Source organism: Muntiacus reevesi, chromosome 20, assembly GCF_963930625.1.
Source record: "Muntiacus reevesi chromosome 20, mMunRee1.1, whole genome shotgun sequence".
NCBI lineage: Eukaryota > Metazoa > Chordata > Mammalia > Artiodactyla > Cervidae > Muntiacus > Muntiacus reevesi.
The window spans coordinates 18,185,504-18,206,278 of record NC_089268.1 but is presented as its reverse complement, the minus strand read 5'-3'; the positions used below and the strand labels follow the sequence as shown (position 1 = coordinate 18,206,278).

Sequence of the window (20,775 nt, the reverse complement as noted above, 5' to 3'; positions counted from 1 at the left end):
AAATGTTTTCAATACCTTGCCTACACTATTACTTTATTTGATACATGAGTATAAACATTTTAAATCATCTTTGTAGAGACTAAGGCTATTCTAGTCCTGACATATTTCAAGCTGGTTATTTTTCTTGACAGACTTAAAAAAAAAATCTGAACTCCTACAACCTTCTAGTACAAGGATGAGGAATATAGAAGAACTGTTTAAGAAAACAGAGGCACAGTCACTCCCACTGGCCTTGCTGTCTTACACATCCAGCCTGTTTCCCCACTGAATATGTGAGGGGGAGGACAGTCATTAGGTTTGGAGGAAGCGTCATTCACCGGCTCCCAGGCCCCTGTGGAGCCGGACTCTGGACACGTCCTCAGCAGAGTGTCCCTTCCACTCCACCATGGCCAGCAGGATCGTGGGTCATGGAGACAGTAGCAGAGAGGTCTCACAAGCTCAGAATTTGGAGAGAAAGCCAACCGTGAAGATAGGCTACCCATGCAAAGGGGCTTGCTCAGAAAATAAATGAAAGTGTCCTTTCTGAAAATGAAACCAAGAGGGAAGATATACGAAGAAGAAACTACCCCTAAAAGATGACTTGTACATACAAGTTGAATACAAAGAAATAAGTAAGTGCAAAGCACACAAGATACATCTTCAACATGGAAGGAAAAAACCAAGGGAGCAGAGACACTGTTTCACCTCCACAAGTATTCTGATCACATTCTAACCTGAGCAGGGTAAAATCAGTCAGGCAATTTCAGAACCTCCATGAAATACCTCCCAGACCATACAATTCTCTCTTCTCTAAATCTTCTAATTGCTGGTGCTATTTCCCAGGTCCTCTGATACTGCTCAGCAAAGGTACAAGTACCTTTGTACTCAAAAAGGTTAAGGCACCTCCGTCACTGTAAATCGAACCAGTCCACTAGCAGTGTAGGTATACTGATCAGTCCCTTGTAGAGTTAGATTAACCTGAGTCAGGTCTTACAACCAGGAGATTGTTCACAGATGGGCAATCAGAGCAAAGGACATGTACTCCCTACATATTTTAGAATCATCTGTGACTTCTTATTCTCTTATCTCCCTTAACCCAGGCAACCCACCTCCAAAATCTCCCTCAAACCTAGTCCCTTTTCTCCACTAACTGCCTCACCTAAATTCAGGCCCTTATCTCTTGCTTGGTCTCTTGATTTCCCTTCCCTCCAGTCAATCTTCTATCTAAATTACGACCCCAAATCACCTTTCAAAAACACAGAGTTGTTGGTGTCACACCTCTACTAGCACCTCACTGCCCAGGGAAGCTTATTAGAAACACAGATTCCCATGGCCAAGCCCATCTGCAGAAAAATGGAGTTTCTGGAAGAACTGAGGCCCTGATACTTGTACTTTCAAGTGGTTCATTGGCTCCACTCGCCTCCCCAGTGCACCCGCAGCTACTCCTCTCCCCACCCTGCAGTCCAGTCACGGAGAACACCCACCCCTGGACAAGAACAAACTCCTCCCCTATTTGGCTATAGTCTTTTTCCTCTGCGGGAAACCCGGAGAGGTTTTCCTATGCGGGAGACCTGGGTTCGATCCCTGGGTCAGGAAGATCCCCTGGAGAAGGAAATGGCAACCCACTCCAGTATTCTTGCCTGGAAAATCCCATGGACTGAGGTTCCTGGTAGGCTACAGTCCATGGGGTCACAAAGAGTCAGATACGACTGAGCGACTTCACTTTCACTTTTCACTTTTTTTTTTTTCCTCTGCCTGGAATGTCCTTCTTTTTGGGGCAAGCCCACCATTCTCCAAGGCCCAGTTCAAATGCCACCTCCTCTGGGAAGCCTTCCTTCCAGCCCTCAGTGGCTTTCAAATATCTCTGCCTGAGACTCAATCTCAAGAAACAGACTTCACATTGCAATGCAGTAGATGCCTAACTGAAACAAAGTTTTCTGAAAACAGTATCTAAACTTCCTGTGGAGGATGCAACTTGATCTATTTCATTCTATTATCCCATTTTTAAAAATGCTGTTTGCCACCTTATAATGGATTTCATGATTCACTAAGGGAGGCAACCTTCATTTGAAAAATACTGCTGAAAGTGAATAAATAACTCCCCTCTCTATGCATGTAATACATACTCTATTATAGACTATTTATCACACTCTACAGTAATGATCTGTTTACAGTCTGTCTCCCACCCCCACTTCCCTCCCCCTAACAGGCACACACTACAAGGAAGTCAGCATATCCTTGGGTAGTTACCCAGCCGTTGATAAATGCAGAAATGAGAATATTGGAGAAGGAATAATTTAATTGCTTTCGCACGTGTCTAATTTTTTTTTTTCATTTCTGGTTATGGTTCACAGCATAGTCTATCAGCAAGTCCCATGAGCCTGGAAATCATATTAGGTTCAACCCTTGAAGTTAACAGCAATTTAAAACAACAGCCGTTGTATTTCAGAACAATTTAACCAAGGTGTAAATTTTTCTTCCCCTCAAAAATAAAAACCACGGCACAGGCAAAACCAACCAGAAAATATTTTGTCAGGTTGCTAGCTTGCCAAGATAGTACAAATGTGGGCAAACAAATCTCTTACTTAAGATACTCAGAAGCAAATATTCAAAAACCTCAAAACCCTCCTTCCGTACCACTTCAGAAAGGAAACCCCCCTCCTGCAGGGCGGGTGCAGATATAGAGGCCTTTCTATCTTGCTGCCTAAAGCTCCCTCTCTCACTAGGCTGTCCCCATCGACACAAGCACAAGAAAAAAGTAAGGAGAAAGAAAAAGAAACCAGATCAGCTAAAATGAACCGCAGTAATGAACCCAGGCAGCCAGTTCCGGTGCGAATTATACCTGTGATGGATGAGCGGGGACACGGCCGGCCGTGGGGGAGGGATCCTTTTTCTGCAGCACGTGGCTCCATCGACAGGAAACCTGCCTGCAACACCCCCAACTCTGCACACTGCTCATTTGCAGCACCGTCATTTGTATGATGCTAATTTGCTCAATGTCCTAAACGTACTGAGAGAGATTCAGTGAAAACACAAGGTGGGCTTGGAGTAGCTGGCCCTAGGAGAGGCTGGAAGTGGAGGAGGGACCAAGTGTCCGGGAAATGCTCTGGGGGCCAGAGGATGGAGCAGGAAGAGGAGTCTCACTTTAAAGCTGGGCTTTAAAGGATGAATAAGAGTTCTCCAAACCATGTGGGGAAGCAGAGGAGAGCTCCAGGTAGAGGAGCCTTTTGTGGGGTGTCATTATTAAATATGAATGAGGGGGGAGCTGCAGACAGGTAGATGGTGAGGGGCTTTGTTGTGCGTGGCAGAGAGTTTGGATTTTTTTAGACTACTTCTTTCCACTTGGCAGGTCACAACGCGACAGTCTGTGAAATCCATGAGATTGTGACCAACTTTCGCAAAAAAATGAAATTGCCTAGAGTAGGAAATATTTGAATATATTGCGGGCAGTGAGGGTGTAAACTCTTTTGTGAAATTTGTTTCCGATATAAATGTGTCTATGTATGTACTGGTTTGTGATATAAAATGTATCTCTTATTGTGGCGGTGACTTAAAAAAAGCAAACCAAAACTCCATCTGGGCAAACAAGGGATCTACTTGAGGATGGTTAAATAAGAGACTGCTGTGAACAGATGTGAATCTCATGAGGATGTGTGGTGGCTCAGGGAGGGGACACACGGTGGTGTTTTTATAAGGTGTCCCCCCACCAGACAGTGAGCTCCTCAGGGACCGAAACTCTGTGTGACAAGCTCTCAGTTTATAGCTCCTGGGACACACGTAGGCACTAAATCACTGCTGACTGAGTGTGGTAACGGCTCTTCAAGGTGATTCCCAATGAGCCTCAGCTCCTGGTATGCCCACCTCTGTGTATCCCCCGCCCACCCTGTACCAGGGTTGGTCTGTGTGACCAACAGAACAGGGCGCTAGTGATCGCCACTTCTGAGGTTACGTTATAAAAGGCTGCGGCTTCCATTTTAGGTGCTCCTTCTGGAACAGTCGCTCTTGGGGAAGCCAGCTGCCACGTCCTAAGGACACACAGCCATGGCAAGGAACTGAGGTCACCAGCCAGCAGCCAGTGAGGAAAGAAGGCTTCCTCCCTGTCATGGGAGCAGGTCAGCCCCCAGCCCGCCTTTCAGATGGTGACAGCCTCATGGAAGAGTGAGACAACAACCTCATGAGACACTCAGAGGCAGAAACACCCAGGTAAGCTGTCCCTGGATTCTGGACTCACAGAACTGGGTACATAATATAATAAACACTTATTATTTAAGCTGCTAGGTTTTGGACTACTCTGTTATACAGCAAAAGACAACCAATATACTGAATCAGTGAACAGAGCTGAACAATAATATCAGTACACTAGAGTTATCCAGGGTTGACTACTTTTTTTTTTTTCCTCTAAGAATCTATCATGTCACATTTCCAGCCTGACTAGATAAGGGAAAGGCCCCTGACCCAAGCTGGAACAATGGGATCCTCTCTTCAAGTTTTAGTACTTGAGAAACTGGGTCAGGTGTGAGAAGCAGACCATAAGTCTGACTAGGGGTCAAGACCACAATTTGGGGGCAATTATAATGGGGTCCATGCAAGTGAATGGGAACAGAAAGGCCAATGTGTCCAGAAGAAAGCAGATTCTCAGTGGGCGTGGAGGGAAGGAAGTGGGGAGGAGAAAGGAGCTGGGATATTCTAAGCCCCAGAAAGTCTGGCTGCCTTTCTAGTATTTGGGGTGGAAGATTCCCCTTCCTTATAATTATTTCCCATTTTACTTGCTCATTGATGAGTGAGTTCCTTTTCTTGAAACCAAAAGATCCTCGAGTACGGCCTTTCTCCGGTGCTGGCCAGGGGAGCGGTTCCTCCTGCAGGCCAAGGGTCTTTCCAGAGAAGAGTAATAATTCACCAGAGACTTCAGCTGTGTAACTACCGCTATGCAAAGACAGCAATAGATCGAGTGGAAGGTCTGTTCAGAACATTAAACTCCTTTTGCCTTAACTCCACTTTCACCGAATAATCCTTTGATTATTAATGTACTTCAATTTAAAAAGCTGTGTTCTGGCCAGCTGACCTAATCATTCAAGTGGTTGGGTAGGTTCATGCCCATTATAAATTCAGAGATTGGCTTTCGAGTACAAATCATTCCGGCGTAACCTCCATTTCATTTCCACTGCCCTCGGTCAAGCCCTGTCATTTATCCAGTGACCCACTGCAGGAGCCTCCCCAAGGCTTCACCCTGCTTCAATCCATCCTCTTCAACTTCTCTCCCTGAAACACAAAGCACCTGATGCCTTGCTCCCTGCTCAAAACCTCTGATGGTTCCTGGTGCCTTGGGAATGACTGCAGGCTCCAGCCCCATCTTCCACCACACACCTCGACACTTCTCCTGACCTCCTGACTCCTTCTTGCTGCCTGGCATTACCCCAAGTTCCTCAAGCGCAACTGGTGCCCACCCTGCTCGGCTCCGGTTCTGCCCTTGCTGGCACCCTTTCCCCGGGCCCCTCCTCTGCCCACTTTCTCTCACTCCACTCCTCTCTGTGCCCTCCTCTCTCTCCTCTTTGTACTTCCACGGAATTCCTCTCTCTCTTTTATAACCCACATTGGGGTTGACTTGACTTATAATTAATTGTCTTCTTGTCTATCTCTGAATCGTGAGCCTCAAGGAGACTAGGCTTTGTTCATTTTCTCTTCCCCTCATTTCAAGGCTGAATAAAGCATCTTGCATCAACACTTTAACGTTCACTGCATGTTTTCTGTATCCAGGCACCTGGCTGATGTTGGAGGTAGCAGGCATTCAACAAATGGCCACCAAATCAATGACAGTCAGTTAGGTGGCAGGAACAAGTTTCCCCTGGATCTGATGATGGTCAGGAGAGATGTCCACCTAGCCTCTGCAGGTGCAGAGCTGAAAGAGCAGAGTCGGACTCCTGGTGACGTCCATCATGCAGCAATGAATGAATGAATGAATCTCAGCCTAACTTTTTTTTCTTTTAAATAAAAATCAAAGTGTAATTTCTCATATCCTGATAAACTAACATGCCACTTCCCTTTCTTCTCTTTCTCTCTCTTTCTACAGTTGCAATTATGACTCAGAGGTACCTTACGGAATGCAAGCTTTAGGCTAACGACTACTGGAGAATGGGGATGGGGATGACCCTCCAGTTACCAAGTTTATATGGTTTAGAAGAAGGGCACATGGGTTAACCCACCAGTGACTTTAGTGTCCTTCTTTCAAAAGAGTCAGCAGCTACATGCAAAGGAAGGGGCAGAATTTGGTCCTGATTTGTCCACTGATAATCTGTCTCCTATCCCAAACTCTCCCTCTCCCTCCCAGAGTTGTGAGAAGGACTCAGCTCTGGGCAGACCTGAGATGGACAGGTCTATCCTAAAGATCCTAAAGATCATAGCAGAGAATGTAACACAGTCATTCCTAATGCAATTGATCAAAAAGTATCCAGAATTAATAAGTAAAAGACACACACAAAGTGCATGTTTTGTCCTCTTTTTAAACAAAAGTGAAGATTTCTACCCTCTAAATTTCTATCTTCCAGAGGTTATATGCTAAATGAATGTTGCCTCAAATCAAGGCTTACCCTACAGCTTCTAAAAAGTCATCAAGCATATTCCACAGGCCCTTGACCATCTCCCTCATTGCGGGCAGATTCTTCACTGTCTGAGCCACCAGGGTATGCCTGCTCTTGACAGTCTCTAGAGTGCCAGGAATCACCAACCCACAGAACCTGGGAACTCTCACGGTAGAGTTGGTTTTCTGGGAAAATCACAACTTTGTCAAGAGGTCATCTTTCTTGTCTTATCTTCACAACTTTACTCAAACTTCACCTCTCACTTCGTGGTCATTCTTCACACAAAAACCAACTTTTTATTACTTTAAGAGAATTGTGCTCTTAAGACAAAGATAGTGGAGAACAGGGAAGACTGGTGTGCTATAGTCCATAGGGTCACAAAGAGTTGGACACAACTCAGCAACTGAACAACGACAACAGGATAAAGAATAGGGCTTCCCTGGTGGCTCAGGGGTAAAGAAGCTACCTATCAAAGCAGGAGACTCTGGTTCAATCCCTGGGCTGAGGAGATCCCCTGGAGTAAGAAATGGCAACCTGCTCCAGTATTCCTGCCTGGGAAATCCCATGGACAAAGGAGCTTGGGGGGCTACAGTCCATGGGGTCACAGAGTCGGACACAACTGAGCATGCAGGCACGCTATAAAGCACTGGAAGTTCAGTTCAGGGTTTGGTGATGACCTAGAGGGGTGGGATGGGGGGGTAGGGTGGAAGGGAGGTTCAAAAGGGAAGGGATATATGTATACATATAGCTGATTCACTTCACTGTACAGCAGAAACTAACACAACAATTGTAAAGCAATTATACTCCATCCCCACCCCCGCCCCACCCCGCAAAAAAAAACAAGACAACGATTAGAAAACCTCACAAGCTCTGTCTAATGCAGAGGGCAGGCAGGGGGCGTGGCTCCCTCAGAAGCTAAATCACTGTCTCCCTCCACCCACAGGCCTGGGATGTGCTCAGATCAGTGCCTCAGCAAATTAATTGGGAAAGGAGTACATCAAGGCTGTACATTGTTACCCTGCTTACTTAACTTATATGCAGAGTATATCATGCAAAATACCAGGCTGGATAAAGCACAGGCTGAAGTCAAGATTGGCGGGAGAAACATCAATAAGCTCAGATATGCAGATGACTCCGCCCTTATGGCAGAAAGCAAAAAGAAACTGAAGAGTCTCTTGGTGAGGGTGAAAGAGGAGAGTGAAAAAGCTGGCATAAAACTCAACATTCAAAAAACTAAGATCATGGCATCTAGTCCCATCACTTCATGGTAGATGGGGAAAAAGTGGAAATAGTGACAGATTTTATTTTCTTGGGCTCCAAAATCACTGTGGACGGTGATTGCAGCCACGAAATTAAAAGACAATCCTTGGAAGAAAAGTTATGACAAACATAGACAGCATATTAAAGAGCAGAGACATTAATTTGCTGACAAAGGTCCATATAGTCAAAGCTATGGCTTTTCCAGTAGTCACGTATGGATATTGAATTGTGGTGCTGGAGAAGACTCTCGAGAGTCCCTTGGACTGTAAGGAGATCAAACCAGTCAATCCTAGAGGAAATTAACCCTGAATATCCACTGGACAAACCAATGCTAAAGCTGAAGCTTCAATACTTTGGCCACATTATGTGAAGAACTGATTCACTGGAAAAGACTCTGATGTTGGGAAGGACTGAGGGCAGAAGGAGAAGGGGATGAGGGAGGATGAGATGGTTGGATGGCATCACTGACTCAATGGACATGAGTTTGGGCAAACTCCAGGATATAGTGAAGGACAAGGAAGCCTGGCGTGCTGGAGTTCAGGGGGTCATAAAGTCTGAGATGATTTAGCGACTGAACAACAGTAACAACAAATTTCAAATTACCACAGGTCAGGGACCACTGGATCCCTCCCAGAGAGCAGAACTCACACTTGTCAAACACACGTGCCTTATCTGGTAACTTCTATCACACACCCACGGTCCTCAACAGTATGTGCCATTGTCCCCATGTCCAAGTTGGCATCTTTCACATTCTGTAAGCAAACATGCATTATCCTGACAAATGAAGGAGGAGGAAGTATCTGCAGCACAGAAGGATTCCCACTGTGCAGCCACATTTTCTGATGGCTGCCACATCCTAATGACACAAGACATCCCTTTATCCATGTCAATGAGCACATCTGAGAACCATAATGTGCAAAGCATCATCACCAAACCCTTTTTTCCAAACTTTTTTTGACCATAAACTCTAAAAAGACATACATTTTATCCTGCAAGTAACATATATATATATGTAAACTATATATGTATACTATAAGCCTACTTATGCAATACAATGAACTGTGATATTTTCCATTCTATTTCTTTTGTCTTTTTTTAATGCAGACCTCTATCCACTAAACGGATTTCATGACCTTATTGTGTTGGAACCTGCAATTTGAAAGCAGATGATATTTCACATAAAAGTGAGGCTTTGTAGAAAATAATAAAATTCTATCTAAAGAAGAGAAATGTTCAACTTCTAGGCAGAAAAGTGGAAGAGGAATAATATTTTTGCTTCTTTAACTTTCAATTGCCAGGACATTTTAAAAGCATTTTATCTCAGCAAATGAGCATTTCTACAAAAACCCATCTCAAAACATTGTGGGTCATTATTCCCCTTATACCGAAGAAGAAAAAAATGGAGGTTGAAAAGGTATCGCCTCCAACCACCCACCTTCCATGCGCAGTATTTAAAAATGCACATCTGTTTGGGAATTAAAATTTGGCTATATCTTCTGGGGCTTCCCTGGTGGTGCAGTGGATAAGAATCCGCCTGCCAATACAGGGGACACAGGTTGGATCCTTGGTCTGGGAAGATCCCACATGGTCAAGAGTAACTGAGCCCATGTGCCACAACTACTGAACCTGCACACCCTAAGCCTGAGCTCTGCAACAAGAGAAGCCACCACAATAAGCATATCCATGTGCAACATACTGCACATACTGCAACATACTGCACATACTGCACATACTGCAACAAAGAGTAGCCCCTGCTGACCACAACTAGAGAGAGCTTGTGCACAGCAAGGCAGCCCAGCCCAGCCAACAACAAATAAATACATAAATTTTAAAAATAAAAGAAAATTTGGTTGTATCTTGTAAGGAATTTTGAAGTTGTGCTGCTTGAAATTATTACCCTTCCAGCAAGGTGACCGTGAAGACTAAATGAGATCATATGAGGGAAGCGCCTGGCAGCTCCTGCTGTACTTCAGGTTCTTGGGTTATCTTTTCCTGGACATGCCTGAACTGTGTGTGACCTGGGGGCTCACTCACTGAACACCTGCCCTGCTGGGCGACAGAGGACAGAGGATCCCACAAGGCGTTTACTGGTTCCATCAGTCAGAATAAATATCATTACAAACTAGGATTCTGGAGTGTCTGGGTTGAGTATTTCACTTATTCCTCCAACAGATAACTACTGTGAGCTTTCCACGCCAGGCATGATCTGCCCATGTGCAGAGGCTATGGGGTGTAAAAAAAACAGGAGATACAACTGCAGCCCTCATGGCGCCTGCAGTCAAATAAGGGCTTACAGTTTGTGAAAATACTTCACGTTCCATTAATGTTACATAGCCTGTTCCCTTATCTGTAAAGTGAAGTAAGATTAGATCAGTGGTTCGCAAAACTGAAGATTTCACAGATAAAAAAGGCTTTCATAAAATAAACTGAAAAAAAAAAAAAAGCAAATGATCTCACAATTCTTTAAACTGAATGAATCATCACTTTAAAAAAAAATTACATAGCCTCATTTCCCCCCTTTACTATATAAGTAAGCTTTTGCCCTGGAATTTGAGGATCCCTCAGGACTTGCCCAGCTCTGACTTTGTAGAATTCTTTGGTTTTCTTTTGCAGCAACTACTTACATGTAAAGTGAAAAGTGAAAGAGTTAGTCACTCAGTCGTGTCTGACCCCTTGCAACTCCATCAACTGCCAAGCTCCTCTGTCCATGGGATTTCCCAGGCAAGAATACTGGAGTGGGTTGCCATTTGCTTCTCCAGAGGATCTTCCCAACCCAGGGATTGAACTTGGGCCTTCTGCGCTGCAGGCAGATTCTTTACCAGCTGAGCCACTAGGGAAGTTCTACTTACATGTAAGTTCTACCCATATATACCCCAGAATTGCAGAAAGGCCAGAGACCTGTCCCTAGGAAAATCATTACAGGGTCCTTGATGAGAAAATCTTAGTACACACAACATATTCTGGCTCCACCCTTGACCCTGGGTGCTGAAAAATGCAAAGGGACCAAGCTCTGGTAACTGGAGGGCAGAAAGGAACAATTGTTGAGGAGCCACCCCAGGTCTAGCCCAATACTTGGTACTTTCCCACCCACCACTTTAACATCACAGCCATTCAGCCATTCCAGGAGAAATATATCTTCTTCTTTATCTCTACTTTTCAGCAGGAGGAAACTGAGTTCAGAGAAATTAAGTCTCATGCCCAATGTCACATAGCAAGTAATCAGAATTTAAACTCAGATCTACTTATTGCCACAATCAGACCTCATTGGCAGGAAGAGACATCAAAAACAGAATGAACGCAGAAAGGCTTTAAGAGATTTATGTGACTTTTGACATGAGAGAAATTTGAAATCACGTTCAAAAATTCAAACCTTTGGTGGGAGTGTAAATTGGTATAGTCACCATGGAAAACAGAATAGAGGTGCCTCAAAAAACTAAAACTACAACTACTATATGACCCAGAAATTCTACTCCTAGGGATATGTCTGAAAAAAAGAGATCATTCATTTATAAAGATATGTGCACTCAAATGATGTTTATAACAGCATTATTTATAATAACCAAGATGTGGAAGTAATCTAAGTGTCTGTCAACGGATGAATGGAAAAAGAAGATGTGATAAACACTCCTACACATGTGGGTGCATGCACATACAATGAAATACTACTCAGCCATAAAAAAGAATAAAATTTTGCCATTTGCAACAACATGAAAGAACTTAGAGGGTATTATGCTTAGTGAAATAGTAAAATAAGTCAGACAGAGAAAGACAAATAGTGTATGGCATCACTTATATATGAAATCTAAAAAAATAAACTAGTGAATATAACAGAATAGACTCACATATCTAGAGAACAAACTAGTAGTTACCAATGGGGAGAAGGAAGTAGGGAGGGGCAAGATACGGTAGGAGGTTAAGAGGCACAAACTACTATGTGTAAAATAAACAAGCTACAAGGATATATTATACAGCACAGAAAATACAGCCAATATTTTATAATAACTATAAAAGGAATATAATCTTTAAAAACTATGAATCACTATGTTGCACATCTGAAATCTATATATTATACAGTACTCTACCTTGATAAGAAAAAAAAGACAATCCAGATAGCTTACTAAATATAACACTCTATGTCAGAGTCAGCAGGTTGGCACCTCTTTAACTAGGTCTCTTTTCTGATCAGCTCAGCAAACATCCTCTTTTCTGCCTCTGGACTCCTTCTATTCTTTACCCTAGGAATGAGAACAGCAAGCCCCCGACCCACTTCCATTCACACTCCTAGGGGAAGCTTTGCTTCTGGCCCAACTCTCCATCCATCCCTCATCAATTTAACAAGCATTTATTAACATGTATCAGGTGTTGTGTTAGGCACAGAATAAAACACATCCCTCCTTGAAGAAGCCCAAGCTATAGAGTAGATACCTATAAATACAGGCAGGATACTGACTTTACAACTGGACACTCGTCCAAAGCCAAAGGAGGGCAGGATCCAGGCAGGCTTCCTGGAGGAGGAGACGTGTAAAACAGCTTTTGTGGGAGACAAGTGCCCTGTCACACAAAGAAGAAAAGGTACAAGACTGCAGGCAGTGGAACAAGGGAGCAGGAAGCAGGTCCCACGTGGACCCACCAGCTCTCTCTCCAAACCCATTCGTCCTGGCACCAAGCCCGTTACAGACCCAGCTCCCCAAGCCAGAACCTTCCACAACTCCTTGCTCTCTCTCTTATAGCCTTTACCTCCAGTGAATCCCTGAGTCCTGTCTAGTCTCCCTCTAAGTCTCTCAGACATCTCCCCTTCCTTCTCTATCCTCACTCCCCTCACGGTAGCCCAGCACCACCATTTCTCCTTGGTTCCTGCAACAGCCTCCAAATGGACATCACTTTACTTTCACTCCGTTGAATTCACTCAGCACAGAGCATCTAGACTGAATCTCTAAGGTGGGGGCGGGTGGGGGAGGGTAGCAGCATGTTGGTGGGAACCATCTGATCCTGTCATTATCCTGCTTAAGTCCTTCACTAGATCCTAGTGCCTTCATGATTAAGACAAAACCTCCTAACAGGATTTACAAGACCCTTGGTGGTCTGGCCTCTGCTCACCTTCCTAACCTCATCTCTGATCTTTAGTTCCTCATAAGCTGTGGCTTCTGAGCCTGGCTACCCAGCACCACCACCTGGGGAGCTTTAAAAAAAACCCAATATCACAGTCCCACTCCCAGACACCGTGACTGAATTACTCAGGGAAGACCCCGGGCATCGGGGGATTGTAAAGTTCCCCTTGTGATACTGACGCGCAGCCATGGCTGAGAATACTGCTCTAGTCCAACACATCTGACAGGTTTGCGGCACATGCCCAGTCTCTGCCATCAGAGGCTCTGAAGCTATCCTGGCTTGAAGCCAGTGGCTTTCTGTTTCATTCACTGCAGTGTTTTCCAGGCCCAGAACAGTACCTGAGCGATTCTGCTTTCTCCCTTCACCTGATCCGATGACACTCATTCTTTAAGATCCAGCTTAGACTTCCTAACAGACACTCCCTCCCTCGATGCCCCTGTTCTGGGGTTAGGTGATCCTGTGTGAGCTCAGACCTAGATTTCTCCCATTAGAGCATATATCACACCACCTGGTGATCGTCCGCATCCCACAGCTAGTCTGTAAGCTCTGAGGGTGACCCGCCTGTGTGTTCATCAGTATAGCACCTCCATCCTCCAGAAGTGCCTAGCAGAGTCAGTGCTGATTTAAGAAGTGTGGCAGGAATAAATGGAAGTGAAGGGGCTCAAGTGTGGGTATAACGGCAGAGGATGGTGTGATGGGGTGCTGGCAACGGGAGATGAGCGGGACACTGGGGACAGGTCGTGAAGGGCTGGCGTCCTCACCAAAGACTCTGAACGGCATCAGACAACGGAGCCAAGGCAAATTTCAGGTAAAGCGACACAGTCAGCTTGAATTTTAGGGCAATGAGTAGCTAAGGCATGGAGCGCCGGGGGAAGTTAGGGAGGCACAGTGGCCAGGGAGCAGATGGGGATCTAGAGCAATAGCCCACCCGGAAGAAGATGAGGAGGGGGCTCAGGCCTGAAGACAGGGAGCTGGCGGAGACAAGGACACAGAGAGAGAGGGAGGGGAATGAGAGTGTTTGGAGGCTTGGTGGCCCAGTGAGGAGGAACAAGGCTCTATGGATGACTGATTTCCTGCTCAGAAGACTACAACTGTGGTGTGAGGATTGTGACCAGATGCAGTATCACAACCAGACAGGGGGCAGGAAAAGAACCTGACGGCCTCCATTCAAGTCTTTTTTCTCGATTTTTTGTTTGTTTGTTTGTTTGGTTTGATATGGACCATCTTTTAAAAGTCTTTACTGAATTTATTAAAATATTGCTTCTGTTTTATGTTTTGGTTTCTTGGCCAAGAGGCATGTGGGATCATAGCTCCCTGACCAGGGATGGAATCCACACCCCTGGCACTGGAAGGCAAAGCCCCAACCTCTGGACCACCAGGGAAGTCCCACCTCGATTCAAGTCTTAGCGTCACCTCTTACTCGCTCTCCATCCTAAGGAAGTCACTTTCAGCCCCTCATTTCTTCATCTGCTCAATACGGGTCACAAGTAGTACCTATATCACAGGGATGTTGCAAAGGCTGAAAGGAGTAATGCATGTACATGCTCAGCCACTGCCTGGCACACGTAAATGCCACATGAGAGTTCACAAAATTATTTACATACAAGGTGCCATATTATCTGCTAAGAGTTACGATCTGCCAACAATTCCTTCCCTCCCTCTGAAGACCTGTGCTTCACCTGTCAAGAGGTAGAGTCTGTTTCTCCTTGTCTTGAATCTGGGCAGCTTTGTGATTCGCTTTGACCAAATGAAGTGACATTGTACCAATTCCGGCTCAAGCCTGGTGGCACCTACTTTTGGCCCTTTGGAAGCCAGCCACCATGCAAAGCTGGAGCCCAATAACAGTGTTAGGAGACTGAGGCAGGAGACAGGCTGGGGGGAGGGGACAAGGTGCACAGGCCGACGGCAGTACCAAGGTCACAGACACATGAGAGAGGCGGTCTTGGAGGCTCCAGACCCAGTTCAGCCCACAGAATTGTGAGAAATAAGTTACTGCTATTTCAAACCAGTACGTTGTGGGTTCGTTTGCTACACAGCAATAAACTGAAACTTATGTACAGAAGAAAAAGGACATCACTGGGACAATAAGGACTTCATTTGAAGCCACCTTAAAATAGGTATTTTGGACAGTAGAACTATGGAGACATAGAAATATCAAGAAGGGTGTTGGAAGTCCAAGTTTGGGCTCAAGCAGGAGGAGCCAGGGATTCCAGAATCAATCAGCATAAGGACAGGATTTGGTGCCCCGGGAGAAGAACCTCACCTGGGGAGGCGTAAGGAACTGGAAACTGGGTACCAGGATGGAAATCTGGCCCCGTGGATCCTTAGGGGGCAGGTGGAGAGAAGCTAGTAGAGAAGACAAAGAACAGTGATCAGGGATGGAGAGAGAACACACAGAACCAGGGAGCTGTCCTCTGAGAAGGGGTTACCCAGTGCTGAGACTGGTTATCCAGTGCTGAGAGCTACCGAGAACAATGGACTTGACCTTTAGGAGGGAATGGGGACTTCCCAGTGAAGCAGCGGAGGCAGAAACCAGGTGACGAGGGACTAAGGAGGGAATGAGATTGAGAATCTGAACACAGCAAACACAGATGACTGTTCTTAAAAGTCTGTTGTTACAGCTGAACCCAGAGAAACAGAGACTAGATTGGCAGCTTCCAGGGGTGGGATGGGAGATGGACAAAGGTGGTCAAAAGATACTGGAGAAGGAATTCATAGGGCCTTGACTCCATCTGCGGCCTGTCTGTGCTGATCGTGCTCGGCCACCTCTCCAGCGGACTCTGAACTCTCTGCTTAGTGCCTATGGGAACGACAATGGAAGGATAAGACCCCCTCCAGACAGGAGAACCTTGAAGATCACATCCAGGTTACTCATCACCTAAGAGAAAACAGACACTAATCACCCCTGCCTCCGGATAGTATCTATCGGAAAGTAACCACAGGCTTATTGGTTATTAACTGGTTGGAATGTAACCGCGGGCTTATTGATTATTAACTGTTTGAACACATAACACGTGAATGATGGGGTTATTGTGATTGTATTTACCCTTCCTTTGTAAGCCTCAAGGGATTTGGGGTGGTGGGTTTAGACACATACACATGGGGTATAAAAGATTTTCACAAATGCTGGTCGGGGTCCTTGGCTAAGAGGAGACTCTGCCTTGGGCCCGCCGGTGTAATAAACTGCACTCCACTATCTGCATTGTCCTGAGTGAGTTTGTTTCCTGGAAAGTATGGCTATAACAATACAAACTTCCAGGCACTTCCCTGGTGGTGAAGTGGATAGGAGTCCACCTGCTGATGCAGGAGACACAAGTTGGATCCCTGGTCTGGAAAGATTCCACATGCTGCGGGGCAACTAAGCCCGTGGGCCACAACTATGCACCTGGGGCCTGTGTTCCTCAACTAGAGAAGCCACCGCGGTGAGAAGCCCGTGCACCGAAAGGATAAGTAGCCCCCGTTCACTGCAACTAGAGAAAGTGCAGCAATGAAGACCCAAGGCAGCCAGAAATAAACAGAAAGTTACAAACTTCCAGTTACAAGATGAGTACGTTCTGGAGATGTAACATATAGCATGTTGATTACAGTTGACAATGTTGTTGTTGAGTCCCTAAGTCAGCTCAGACTCTTGCGATCCACGGACTGTAGCCCGCCAGGCCAAGTCCCCTGCATTAGCAAGCGGGCTCTTCACAACTGAGCCACCAGGGAAGCCCCACAGTTAACAATGCACGAGTCCCCAGTGGCTCAATCATATATACAGTAAAAGTAGGACTGATCCTTCCATCATTACAAGGTCTGATGCTGAAGCTGAAGCTCCAATACTCTGGCTACCTGATGCAAAAAGCTGACTCATTGGAAAAGACTCTGATGCTGGGAGAGATTGAGGGCAAGAGAAGAAAGGGGCGACAGGATGAGATGGTTGGATGGCATCACCGGCTCAGGGGACATGAATTTGAGCTAACTCGAGGAGAGTGAAGGACAGGGGAGCCTGGCATGCTGCAGTCCCTGGGGTTGCAAAGAGTTGGACATGACTTAGCAACTGAACAACAACAACAAATACAAAGACACACACACACACATACACAAGTCAAATCATCACAATGAGTACCCTAAACTCACACAATATATCTCAACAAAGCCAGGAAAAAAATAAATCCAATTACCTCTCCCACAAAATTTTTTTCAGAAAGTTGAATAAAATAAAAAGTCTATTAATAGGAACTTCCCTGGTGGTCCAGTGGTTAAGAATCTGCCTTCCAATGCAGGTGATACAGGTTCAATCCCTGGTTGGGGAACCAAGATCCCACGTGCTGCAGGGCAACTAAGCCTGTGCCTACGCTCTGCAACAAAGAGCTCAAACAACACAATTAAGACCTGAGGCAGCCTAGTAAATAAATAAATACATAGTTTTTAATTTATTTATAAATATTTTAAAAATAAATTTTTTTTTTTTAAAGTCTATTGACAAAAGAGGGAAAAAAGTATTTCCTTGGGTGCATGAAAGGACAAAAAGAAAAATGTTTTAAGTGGAGGGAACTTGCTTGTTCAGAAGAGAAGCCAAAGAAGAAACATTAAAGATCCTGAAGAAAAGAGAGGATGGGGGTGGCTCAAGGTTCCAGGAAATGGGAGGGACGCAGTTCAGGTGGAGGCGTTGGCCTTGAAGAAGAAGGGCAAGAGGCAAAGGGGTGGATCTTCACAGAGAGGTCATAAGAGCGAGGCAAGGCGAAGTTCCTCTCTGGGGGCCTTGCTGTCCATGGGATTCTCCAGGCAAGAATACTGGAGTAGGTTGCCATGCGCTTTTCCAGGGGATCTTCCCAACCCAGGTCTCCAGCATTGTGGGCAGATTCTTTATTGTCTAAGCCACCAGAAAAGCCCAAGAATACTGGAATGGGTAGCCTATTCCTTATCCAGGGGAACTTCTGACCCAGGAATCAAACCAGGGTCTCCCGCATCGCAGGTGGATTCTTTACCAGCTGAGCTACTCGGGAAGCCCCTGAGAAGAGTAGGTTAAGGTCACCTGCTGACAGGCAGTGTGGGTCTTGGAAGACTGATATAAGTTTCTGAAGATTTTGGAGGGAATGCAGGAGGGGCCACAGGAGTCAAGCTTCCAGACATTTCCAGAGAAGCCATGCCACAGGAATTCCTGCCTTCTGAGGCACAGGCTCTCCACACCAGCTTCTCTCCTCTACCCTGCCCCCAGCCCTGCTCCATCCCCTGAGTCAGTCTCTGGCCTAGATGGCCCCCTGGAAGGCTGCTCCTTCATTCTCAAGTATTTCCTGACCATCCACACCACCAGCCCCCCTCTCTGGGCAACACGCTATCTCTCTTCCCACAAGGCTTCCAAACCTTCCCCCTACTTTTCAGATACCCCGCACCTCTTTCCTTTCACACCCAGCAGAGGACCCCACTGCCCACTCATAGAGACACCGTCAGACTCATCAAACATGCAAGTTTACCTACAGCTGCACCCTCTCCGACTGATGCATCAACTTAAGACTGCTGCTTAATTAGGAGGTCTTGGACAACATTTTAAAATACAATAAAAAGAACAGAAAATAGCATCTACTATATATCCCAAGAGTATTTGCTGTTTCTTAAAGCTTGTGTTTCAATTATGATGCATCTGTTACTATGAATTGAGAGCAAAAGGTTTGTGTATGTTTGAAAACTCACAACAAAAAGTTAAGACAACAGCACTGCCATAGAGAAAGCTGTCCTTCCCTTTATCCATGGCTAATCCTCACACCTGTGTTTTGCATCCCATCTCCTCCAGTAATTTCAGGACCCTTAGGTTATGTCTTTTTTTTTTTTTTTTTTTTTCTGTAAAAAACAGAAATACCTCACTGGCCTCCTTGCGCCCCCTATTTATTCCCTCCTCCCTCCTCACAAACTTCTCCAAAGAGTTATATGGATTCGGCATCTGCTCCCGCCCCTCCCTCTCACCTAACCCCTGCAGCCTCCTGCCCCCAGTGCTCCTGGACACAGCTCTCCACAAAGCGACCAGCGGCCCCTGAGCCCACATACCTAGAGGACACCTTCCAGGGTTCACTGACTCCGCGTTCATTCCTGTTCCTCCTTCCAGCCAGAGCTCAACCCTGTCCCCTCCGGAAGACTTCGCTGGCCTCCCAACAAGGTCACACCTCCCATGAGGGGCACCCACTGTTCCTCTGTCCTTCCTAACAGTTGTCAATTGTCACTGTTACAATTTCACATTTGCGTAATTATCTGCCCAGATTAGGCCTCCTCAAGGAGGAAAGGGACTCTGCCTATCTTGACGCACTTGGCAGCCGGAGAACCTCCCTAGCTCAGTGCTGGGCATCAGAGCCAGCAGCAGCCCCTGTGCTGGGTCTTAGGGGTACAGTGAGGAAGGAACACCCCAGAAAGTCACGGGAGCTGAGGAGGTAAGAAAGCCAGGGGCAGAGGAGGAAGGCAGAAGCTGCTCCCATTCTGCTTCCCAATGTGGAGCCTTTTCCAGAATAGTATGTGCCTGCACGGCTGACACCCCTCACTGGCTTTGTGTCAGAAGTCAGCCACCCAGACTGGAAAACTGGCTATATATTTCATACCTGACACGCAGAACTCGTAGTGAATCCTTTTAATCCACTACACACTCAATATTTGCTGAAAGATGAATAGGTGACACCTACTTCTGGAATCTAGCTACTAGAAAACAGAGCCTGGATTTGTTTATTTGCCCAGGAATGGCCTGCACAGGGTCCCTGATAAACACCAGAGGACACAAAAGGCCTCATTCTTTGCTATCTGACCACACCCAGATGGTTATATTGTGTTCATTTGTGTGTTTACCTGCTTTCATTCCTCAGTTACTGATTTCCTGTGGCGTATCACTATACAAATATTCTCTTAAGGATGTTAAAAGATCAAATAAATACAAATATTTAAAATTACAAACATAGAGTGCAGATGCAACCAGAAACTTCAAACTGTGGGAAACTCTATCAAACAAATGATCATTTTTCTCAACAAAACACTTGGGGGGGGGGAAGGATTTAAAAGTGATTAAAGAGACTTTATTAACTAGGCACACTGTATAGAACTTGTTTGGACCCTTATTCAAATAAAGTAATTTTAAAAAGGAAATTATAGTCAGAGAAATGTGAATATTGGTTTGGATCAGTGGTTCCCCTAACAGCCTGAAACTCAGATAATAAGAGAGAAACAGTCGCCACTTTTTTTGGACTGTGGCTCAGCAGTAAAAGAATCTGCCTGCAATGCAGGGGACTAGCAGGAGATGCAAGTTCGATCCCTGGGTTGGGAAGATCCCTTGGAGGAGGAAATGGCAACCCACTCCAGCATTCTTGTCTGGAAAATCCAAAGGACAGAGGAACCTGGCGAGCTACAGTCCATAGGGCTGGAAAGAGTTGAACATGACTGAGTGACTAAACAACAACAAGAAATGGTATTGTAGTTATGTTTTTAAAAACACAGCCTTAATCTTTTTGAGATACATATTGAAATATTCGTGGATTGTAAAATATGAAATAATATAAAGTTTGGGATTCATTTTAAAACAAGTGAGTTAGAACCAGAAATGGAACAACTGATTGCTTTAAAATTGGGAAAAGAATATGACAAGGCTGTATACTGTCACCCTGCTTATTTAATTTATATGCACAGTACATCATGAGAGATGCTTGGCTGGATGAATCACAAGCTGTAATCAAGACTGCCAGGAGAAATATCAACAACCTTAGATATGCAGACGTTGCGACTCTAATGGCAGAAAGTGAAGAGAAACTAAAAAGTCTCTTGATGAAGGTGAAAGAGGAAAGTGAAAAAGTTGGCTTGAAAGTCAACATTAAAAAACTAAGATCATGGCATCCAGTCCCAT

General features: G+C 45.3%; 1 protein-coding gene across 1 annotated transcript in view; it reads right to left on the bottom strand.

Moving 5' to 3' along the window:
• BICRAL (BICRA like chromatin remodeling complex associated protein) overlaps nt 1-15,205 on the bottom strand; it is a 96,803-nt gene extending 81,598 nt beyond the window's left edge. Inside the window, exon 1 of the mRNA XM_065913166.1 lies at nt 15,187-15,205. The gene's annotated coding sequence lies outside the window, so the exon portion shown is untranslated. The remainder of the gene's footprint in view (nt 1-15,186) is intronic.
• Nucleotides 15,206-20,775: the final 5,570 nt, after the last annotated feature.